Here is an 8727-nt window from a genome sequence, read left to right as displayed (position 1 = left end):
AAAAAAAAAAAAAAAAAAAAAAAAGAGAGGGTCTCTTTGGCCTGGAGTTCACCATTTAGGCTAGACTGGCTGGCCGGTGAGCCCCAGGGATCTATCGCCTTCCCTACCCAGTGCTAGGAGTACAAGTGTCTACTCCAACCATGGCTGTCCTGGACTTGCTTCATAGACCAGACTGGCCTCGAACACTTACCTCTGCCACCTGAGTGCTGGGATTAAAGGAATTCGACATGATCAGCATTTTTATGTCAGTTCTGCTGATTAAAGTTGGGACTTTGAGCTTTCTTGGAGGATGTTTTCCAGCTGAGTCATTCCCCACTCCAGACATGATTCCCTAGAGAGGGGTGAGGACAAGCACTTAGTGCTTTGTGGAAGTAAAGATGAGCTTCAGTAGATGAGAATGTCTGTGAGCCAGGGAGGTGGTTTAGTCTGTAAAGTGCAAGAACGCATGAGGTCCTGAGTTGAGATTTCCAGCAACTACTAAATGCCAGGGATGGCAGCACACATCTGTAACCCCAGAGCTGAGGACTGGGGTCAGTGAGGTAAGAAGATCCCTGCAGCTCATTGGCCAGCCAGTCTAGCAGAGTCAATTAGCTCCCGGTCCATGAGAGACCCTGTCTGAAAAACATAAGCTAACAGACTGGGGAGGTCTCTCACTGTTTTCTGTGAAACACAGGACCTGAGTCTGTGTCCCCAGCACTCATGTGGAAAGCCTGCCTTGGCCTTTAGTGTCTGAGACATCTCCCCCCTCCCACACTGGGGAGCAGAGAGAGGCGGAGAGAGATGTCCTAGCTAATGTTTGAGCTGTAGGTTCAGTGGAGAGACCATGTTTCAAAACTGATGTAGAAATAGAGGAGGACGCCTGCCCTCTCCCTCTGGCCTCCACATGTACTGGATAGGCCATTAGCTCTCCTAAAGAAGAGGCTGTCATCTTCCTTCTGGGAGGAGACCCACAGGAGCAGTTTATGAAGCTTTGCTCTCTACAGTTGCAGCTTTAGCTCTAATAAGGGAAATCTCATGAGCGTCCCCCTCCCTTTCTTACAATTATGGAATCTCAGTGTCTCTTAAAATAATCTGTACATCCATTGGACGGGCCCATAGTTGATTTGATAACACAGTATATAATTTATTAAATATTGGCCCAACCTTTTGTAGATCTTCTGAGTGTTGATAGAGTTTTTTAGACAGAAATGTAAAATCTCAGGCTGGAATGATGGTTGAGTAGTTAAGATTGCTTGCTGCTCTGCAAAGAACCCAGGTTTGATTCCTAGCACCCACATAGAGTGGTTTATGACTGCTTGGAACTCAGATCCCAGGCTTCCATGGACATCCTCACACATGTGACATATACATACACATAAATAAAAATAAAACTTAAAGAACAAACAGACCCTTCACCAAAAAAGAAAATGGCTAAAATCAGAAAAATACAAAAGCATATATTCTATTAGTCACAAGGGTGAGGATACTGTCACATGTTATGTATTCTATGTATTCTCCGGAAAACTCCAGTGTCAGTTCATCAAAGAATGAAAATGAAAAAAGTAAATACCTTTTTAGCTGTCTGTCCTGTTTCGTCCATTTGCCCCCCCCCCCTTTCTTATTTATTTTTGGATTTTCGAGGCAAAGTTTCTCTGTGTAGCCCTGGCTGTCCTGGAACTCACTCTATAGACCAGACTGGCCTCGAACTGGAGAACAGCCTGCCTCTGGCTCCCAGTGCGGGATTAAAGGCATGCGCCACCTGACTTGCTTGCTGCTTTGCTGCTTGCTTCTCCCCCCTCTCCCTCCCTCTCTTCCTCCCTCACCCCTTTCTTTATTTCTTTTCTTTCAAGCTTACAAAAGCTCTGGGGAGTGGGCCTTTAATGAATTGGGGACCCTGCCTACACTTTGAAAAGTGCAGCTCCCTCCCTCTTCAGGGCTTCTGGTACCTCTCTGTGCTCATTGCCTGCTTTCATTCTGCTGGGATTTTGGGCCCTTGCCCCTTGTCCTTTCTACATTTGGCTAGTTCTGCCCACAAAATTGTCCCTTTTGCTCACCAAGCAAACTATTTGAAAGGCATCTGGGTTATATCTATACGTTTTGAAGTGTCTAGCACATTGACGCTACTCTTAAAGATGTTGAATCAATGAAGAATTCATCCCAGTAATGTTTTTCTATATCTAATCATTCTATGTATGGTTGCCTTGTTTTGAGAAACTGGATTCAAGCCCAGCTTGGTGATTTTAGCCTATATGCTTGGTACTTGGGAGGTGGAGGCAGGATGACCCTTGAAGTCCACGTCAAGGTCAGCCTCCTATGCATAATGAATGAGGCAAGCCAGAACTACCTGAGATCTGTGTCAGAACACCCACACACACCTAAGAGGTTTTTTAGGAAGTTGTCTTAAGATCAGGAAATACATCTTTGACTTCACTCTCCATTGTTTTAGTTCAGCTTTGCTTCCTTGCTCTTCCTTATCTAGAGTGTACCATGATTCTGCAGAAAAGTCCTTAGGTTGAAGACTCAGAGATCCTAATTCTTATCTGTGCCTCTAGCAGGCAGAGGTATTTCATGGGACACTTGGCTTTTGCTCCCTTATTCCAAGGAAGTATTCCTACTGCCACTTGTCAGAGGGAAAACAATGTTTAGTTCTGTTTTTGAGACAGAGTCTCATTATGTAGCCTTGGCTATATAGACTGAACTGATTTCAGACTCATAGAGATCCTCTTATCTCTGCCTTCCAAGTACTGGGATTAAAGGTATGTGATATTGTGCCTGGCTGATAGATTGATGTATTTGTATTTTAGTTTCTCTGAGGAAAATTGTTTTAACATCCAAATGATATTTGGCATTTATAAAGCTCTTACTATTTGTTAGAGTCCGTCTTGGGCATTTTGCTTATGCTAACTCATTTAGTCTACGCAGTGGTGCTATAGAAGGTTGATTGCTGTGTTCTTCCCATTTTATATTCTATGGAATCGAGGCAGAGAAAAACTCACTGGCCAAGTAGTGCAGAGTAGTGAGGCTGGAAACGCAACCCAGTTGGCCTCAGTTCCAGAGCCTGTGACTTGCCTGGCTTACCCACCTCTTATGTCTGACTGCATCACTTTTGTCATTAGCTTGTGTTGGTCACACAGAGACGTTTGTTATGGCATTATTTACAGTTGTGAAATGAAGATAACAAGGAAGGAGCTGGAGACACGGCTCTACGGTCTCTGACTGCTCTTCCAGAGGACCCGCATGGCTGCTCACAACCAAGAGTCCGTTATTCCAGTTCCAGGGAATCCAGCACCCTCTTCTGGCCTCTGAAGATACTTCATGTACATGTTACAATGGCATACATACAGGCAAAACACCCATGCACACATGTATGCACACACCCACAGTAAATATTAAAGTTCACACAGTCATCCAGATTTAAAAAAACAATAACAAGGAAAATCTTAGGTTGGTAATGATAGACCTGCATAATGGACAGCAATTTCTGTCTTTTTAAAAAATATTTTAGATTTATTATTATTTTTATGTATATGAATATTTTGCTTACATGTATCTGTGTATCACAAGCATATCTGGTGCTCATGGAGGTCAGAAGAGGGCATCAGATCGTCTAGAACTAGAGTTATGGATGATTGTGAACCACCTGTGAATGTTCGGACCTGAACCTGGGTCCTCTGCGAGAGCATCCAGTGCTTTCAACTACTAAGTCATCTCTCTAGGCCTGGACTGCTATATCAAATCACAAGTTTTGTTTTGTCTTTGGTTTTGTGTGTGTGTGTGTGTGTGTGTGTGTGTGTGTGTGTGTGTGTATTTACACATATGTACATGTGTATGCATATTACATATATATTATGTATCGTATATATTACACACACACATATATGGGACTTTTTTTAGTGTTTAATCATCTTTGTATGTGTGTCTGTGTGTATGTGTTTATGCCACTGCGTGGATGTGGAGGTTCTTGCCTTCCTTGCTTGAGACTGGGTCTTTGTGGTTTTTGCCAGCTAGCCTGTAAGCTTCCAGACACTCCTTCTCATCTCTCTAAGAGCGCTGTGATTCCAGATACACACCACTGCCTGCTGCCCTAGCTTGATCTAAATTCTGGGCATTTTAATTTTCCTGCTTGCATTGCGAGTGCTTTACCTACTGAGTCATATCCCTAGCTTCCCCACTCCTTTGTTTTGCCTTCTGAGACGGGGTCTTCCACTGTAGCTCAGGCTAGCTGCAGAACACAATAGTCCAAACTAGTGCCAAGCTCATGGAAATTCCCCTGCCTTAATTTCCCCAGTATTGGGATTACAGATGTGACCCACCCATTCCTGACTGTAATAGTTGACATTTATATATATAGTATGGTTATGAGAAGTTGAGCTTAAAATTCAAACTTAAAAAATAAGATCTTGGGGGTGGAGAGATGGCTCAGTAGTTAAGAGCACTTGCCATGGGTTCTGTTTCTAACACCAACAGGGCACTAACAGTGATTTGTAACTGCAATTCCAGAGAGTCTAATACTTTCTTCTGACTTTCCTGGATACTGCAAGAGTGTAGTGCTCAGACATACATGCAGGCAAACCAATCACACTCATAAAAAATAAAATAATTGTTCCAGGTGTGCTGGAACATGCCATCCATGTAACCCAGTAGCCCAGAGGTACGGGCAGGTGAATTTGAGGCCAGCCTGGTCTATAGAGCACATTCTTGGCTAGCCATGGCTATGTAATGAGATCCTGTCTCTAATAAGTAAATGAATACATATTAACAAAACATTTAATGCTGCGTCTTAGGCAGCACATATACTAAACTTAGGATGATACAGAGATTAGCATGGCCCTTGTGCAAGGATGACACGCAAATTCATGAAGTGTTCCATATTTTTAAAAAATTAATATGGGCAGAAGATACATTCAGTTTTATAGCACTTACCTGGCACAGACAAGACCCTCGGTTCAATTCCAGCAATACTAACAAACAAAACCCAAATATTGTGTCTTAATTTGCATATGGTAGATATCTTATTAAAAACATTGTTTTTTTTTAAGTCAAAGTCCTATACTTTCATTCAGTCAGGACTGAAGTTCATTTTGCAGTCCAGGCTGACATCAAACACATAGCAAATCTACTGCTTAGCCTCCCAGCTGCTGGGGTCACAAGTGTGAGTCACCACACATAGCTCATTCTTTACATGTGTTTTCTCAGTTAGAAAGCAGTGACATACGCTTTCTTATCCCAACCATGATGCAAATACTGTTGTTGTTATGAATGGAGAAATTGATGTCTTCAGAGATTAAGTAACTTGTCATATAAATAGTACTAAACAGTTGGGAACTCTATATTAATTATTTTTGTTTTCTAAAATTTTTATTTATTTATTTATTTATTTATTTATTTATTTTTGTTTTTTGAGACAGGGTTTCTCTGTATAGCCCTGGATGTCCTGGAACTCACTTTGTAGATCAGGCTGGCCTCGAACTCAGAAATCCGCCTGCCTCTGCCTCCCAAGTGCTGGGATTAAAGGCGTGCACCACCATGCCTGGCTCTAAAATGTTTGGTTTCTATGATAAAGAATAAAGCTAAAGGGCTGGAGAGATGGCTCAGTGGTTAAGAGGTTCTGAGTTCAGTTCCCAGCTCACGACCATCTATAATGGGATCTGATGCCCTCTTTTGGTGGTGTCTGAAGACAGCAACAGTGTACCTACATAAAACGAACAAATAAATCTTTAAAATAAATAAGTAAAGTTAATTTTTAAAATATGTAAACATATCAAGACCTGCAATAAGCCAAGATTGTATAATGTGATAGAATTTATTAATTTTAACCACTGATGCCCCCCCAAAAGTATGAGAAATAATAGAAATGTAGGGTTGAAAGAAATTAGACAGATTTTAAAACTTTAGCTGGGTATTGCAGCTCATCTGACTACTCCCAGCACTTGGGAGGCTGAGGCAGGAGGATTGTTGCAAGTTGTACTCCAGTCTGGGCTACAGAATGAGGCTGGCAAAATCAAAAGCCAGAAAACACCTAATGAATTGTTTTCTGCCAAAGTGGGAACTGGTATGTGTGGTGTTTTTCTCTTGTTCTGTTTTGTTTACAATTATTTACTTTGTGTGTGTGGGTGCATATGTGCACACCATAGCACACATGTAGAGGTTAGAGGACAATTTTCAGAAATTAGTTTTTTTTTCCTACCATTGGAGTTCCAAGGATTGAACTTCAGACTTGGTGGCAAGCACCTTTGCTCTGTGAACAGTCTTGTTTCGTACGTGTTTTACATAATATAGTATTTTACAAAATGTATTATTTGAAAATCTGATGGTTATAATACAGCTAGCATATAATGAAGTTGAGTATTTTTATCATTGTTCAGAAACTTACCCACTTATTTAATTTTAATTTTATTTTATGTGTATGGGGATTTTTCCCAGCATATATATCTGTTAGTCACTTATATATAATACCTGGTATCTTAGTTAGGATTTTACTGCTGTGAACAGACACCATGACCAAGGCAAGTCTTATAAAAAACAACATTTACTTGGGGCTGGCTTACAGGTTCAGAGGTTCAGTCCATTATCATCAAGGTGGAAGCATGGCAGTATCCAGGCAGGCATGGTACAGGAGGAGCTGCGAGTTCTACATCTTCATCCAAAGGCTGCTAGTGGAAGACTGACTTCCAGACAACTAGGGTGAGGATCTTAAGCCCACACCCACAGTGACACACCTATTCCAAAAAGGCCACACCTCTAAATGGTGCCACTCCCCAGCCCAAGAGTATACAAACCATCATACCTGGGAAGCCAGGAGAGGGCAGCAATTTCCTTAGAGTCAAAGTTAGATGGTTGTGAGCCAATATGAGTACTGGAAAGCACCCCCCAGATCTTCTGAAAGAGCAGCCATCTCTCCAGCCTCTCCCAAGTTTTTTCATTAATAAAAACATTATTATACTTATTAGTTAATTAATTAATTTGGGTGTGTGTACTGGCTAGTTTTATGTCAGACACAAGCTAGAGTTATTTGGGAAGAGGGACTCTTAATTGAGAAAATGCCTCAATAGGCATTGTTTTCTTAATTAGTGATGTGGGAGGGCTCAATCCATTGTACCACTCCTGGACTGGTGGTCCTGGATGCTGTTAGAAAGCAGGCTGAGCAAGCTAGTAAAGAGAATTCTTTTATGGCCTCTGTATCAGATCCTGCCCTGATTTCTGTCAGTGATGGACTGTGATGTGGAAGTATAAGCAGAATCAACCTTTTCCTCCCTAAATTGCTTATGGTCATGATGATTTGTCATAGAAGATAGAAACCCTAACTAAGCCAGTGTGTATGTGAACAAGCACATGTGTGGATGTCAGAGGTCAGCTTGCAGAAGTGGTTTCCCTTCTTCCCCTGTGTGGGTCCTAGAGATTGAACTCTGGTCATCAGACTTAGCAGCAAATACCTTTCCCCACTGAGCATCTTGCCAGCCCTTCCTACCCATTTTTGTTGTCTGATCAGTAGTTCTCTTTTATGTGGATGCCTGTTGAAGGCAAATGCCCAAAGGGAAAGAATTTTTGTTTGTGAATATGTGGAATTTCCCATAGATATAAGAGGATTTTCTTATATAAGTGTGTACATATATAAATGCATATGTAGTTGCCATATGTATTTAGTAAAAGACAGTGTGTTCCTTGAGTATCTATCCCCTTCAAGGATATCGGCAGACACAGAAGGCAGCTATCTCTCATGCTCTCCTATAATTAGCCCACTGTCAAAGAAAGAATGAGAAATTAGTTGGGACATCACAGTACTCTGCAAAGTGTTCTACACATTCTTTTTTTTTTTTTAAGATTCATTCATTTATTTTATGAATATGAGTACATTGTAGCTGTCTTCAGACACACCAAAAGAGAGCATTGGATCCCATTAAAGATGGTCGAGAGTCACCATGTGGTTGCTGGGAATTGAACTCAGGACCTCTGGAAGAGCAGAGTATTATTAACTCTGAGCCATCTCTCCAGCCCTGTTCCACACATTCTTATGTGAGAGGATACCAGATTTGGAGGCTTATGTGTTTTCCAAGAAGTTATAGCTACCTAGAAGTTTTTAAAGAACAACTAGAGAATTCTTCATGTGATAGAGGTTAATTTGGAGACCATGTGGCACACCTACTCAGGTCTGTTAGATGAACAGAACTTGTCAGTAGAAATCAGATGCAGACTTATGTCAATATATGGATGAGTGTGTATGTAGCAAACATACCCAAAATCTTAAATAGAAGGCAGGGGTGTATGGAGGAGAGTGGAGTTATAAACAAGAAGATGTGAGGGAATGAGCCTTAGACACTTCTGTTAGGAGAAATGTTTTTGGGGCTGGAGAGATGACTCCACAGCTGATCTTACTGAGGATGCTAGTTCAGTTTCCAGGACCCACAGCTCACAACCTCTGTTACTTCAATCCTAGAAACCCCAAAGGTACCAGGTACAGATGTAGTGCACAGCCATACATCAGACAAAACCCCTACCTATACATATAAGGTAAATGAAAACAATTAAATTAAAAGGAGAATTGCTGCCTTTTGTTGGGCATGGTAACTGGCTTAGTTAGGGTTTTACTGCTGTGAACAGACACTATGACCAAAGCCAGGCCTGTTTTTGTTTTTGTTTTTGTTTTTGTTTTGTGCTAAACATTTTTTTATTTGTAGAAGGAGATACATGAATAAGTATTATAGATCACACATCTTTTTTTTTTTTTTTTTTTCGAGACAGGGTTTCTCT

The 8727-nt window shown here is 41.2% G+C and overlaps 1 protein-coding gene and 1 non-coding gene across 10 annotated transcripts in view; both read left to right on the top strand.

Annotated features, from left to right (window-relative positions):
- The window catches only part of Rnf214 (ring finger protein 214), a 43069-nt gene that overhangs the window by 20356 nt on the left and 13986 nt on the right, over nt 1-8727 (top strand). The window lies entirely within an intron of this gene.
- On the top strand, nt 4751-4855 carry LOC115064988. Its single transcript, XR_003844789.1, has one exon. It is a non-coding gene; the product is annotated as a U6 spliceosomal RNA (small nuclear RNA).

The sequence above is a fragment of the Mus pahari genome, chromosome 10 (genome assembly GCF_900095145.1).
Source record: "Mus pahari chromosome 10, PAHARI_EIJ_v1.1, whole genome shotgun sequence".
Lineage (NCBI taxonomy): Eukaryota > Metazoa > Chordata > Mammalia > Rodentia > Muridae > Mus > Mus pahari.
Note: the sequence above shows the minus strand (reverse complement) of the source record. Positions and strands in the feature narration are given on the sequence as shown.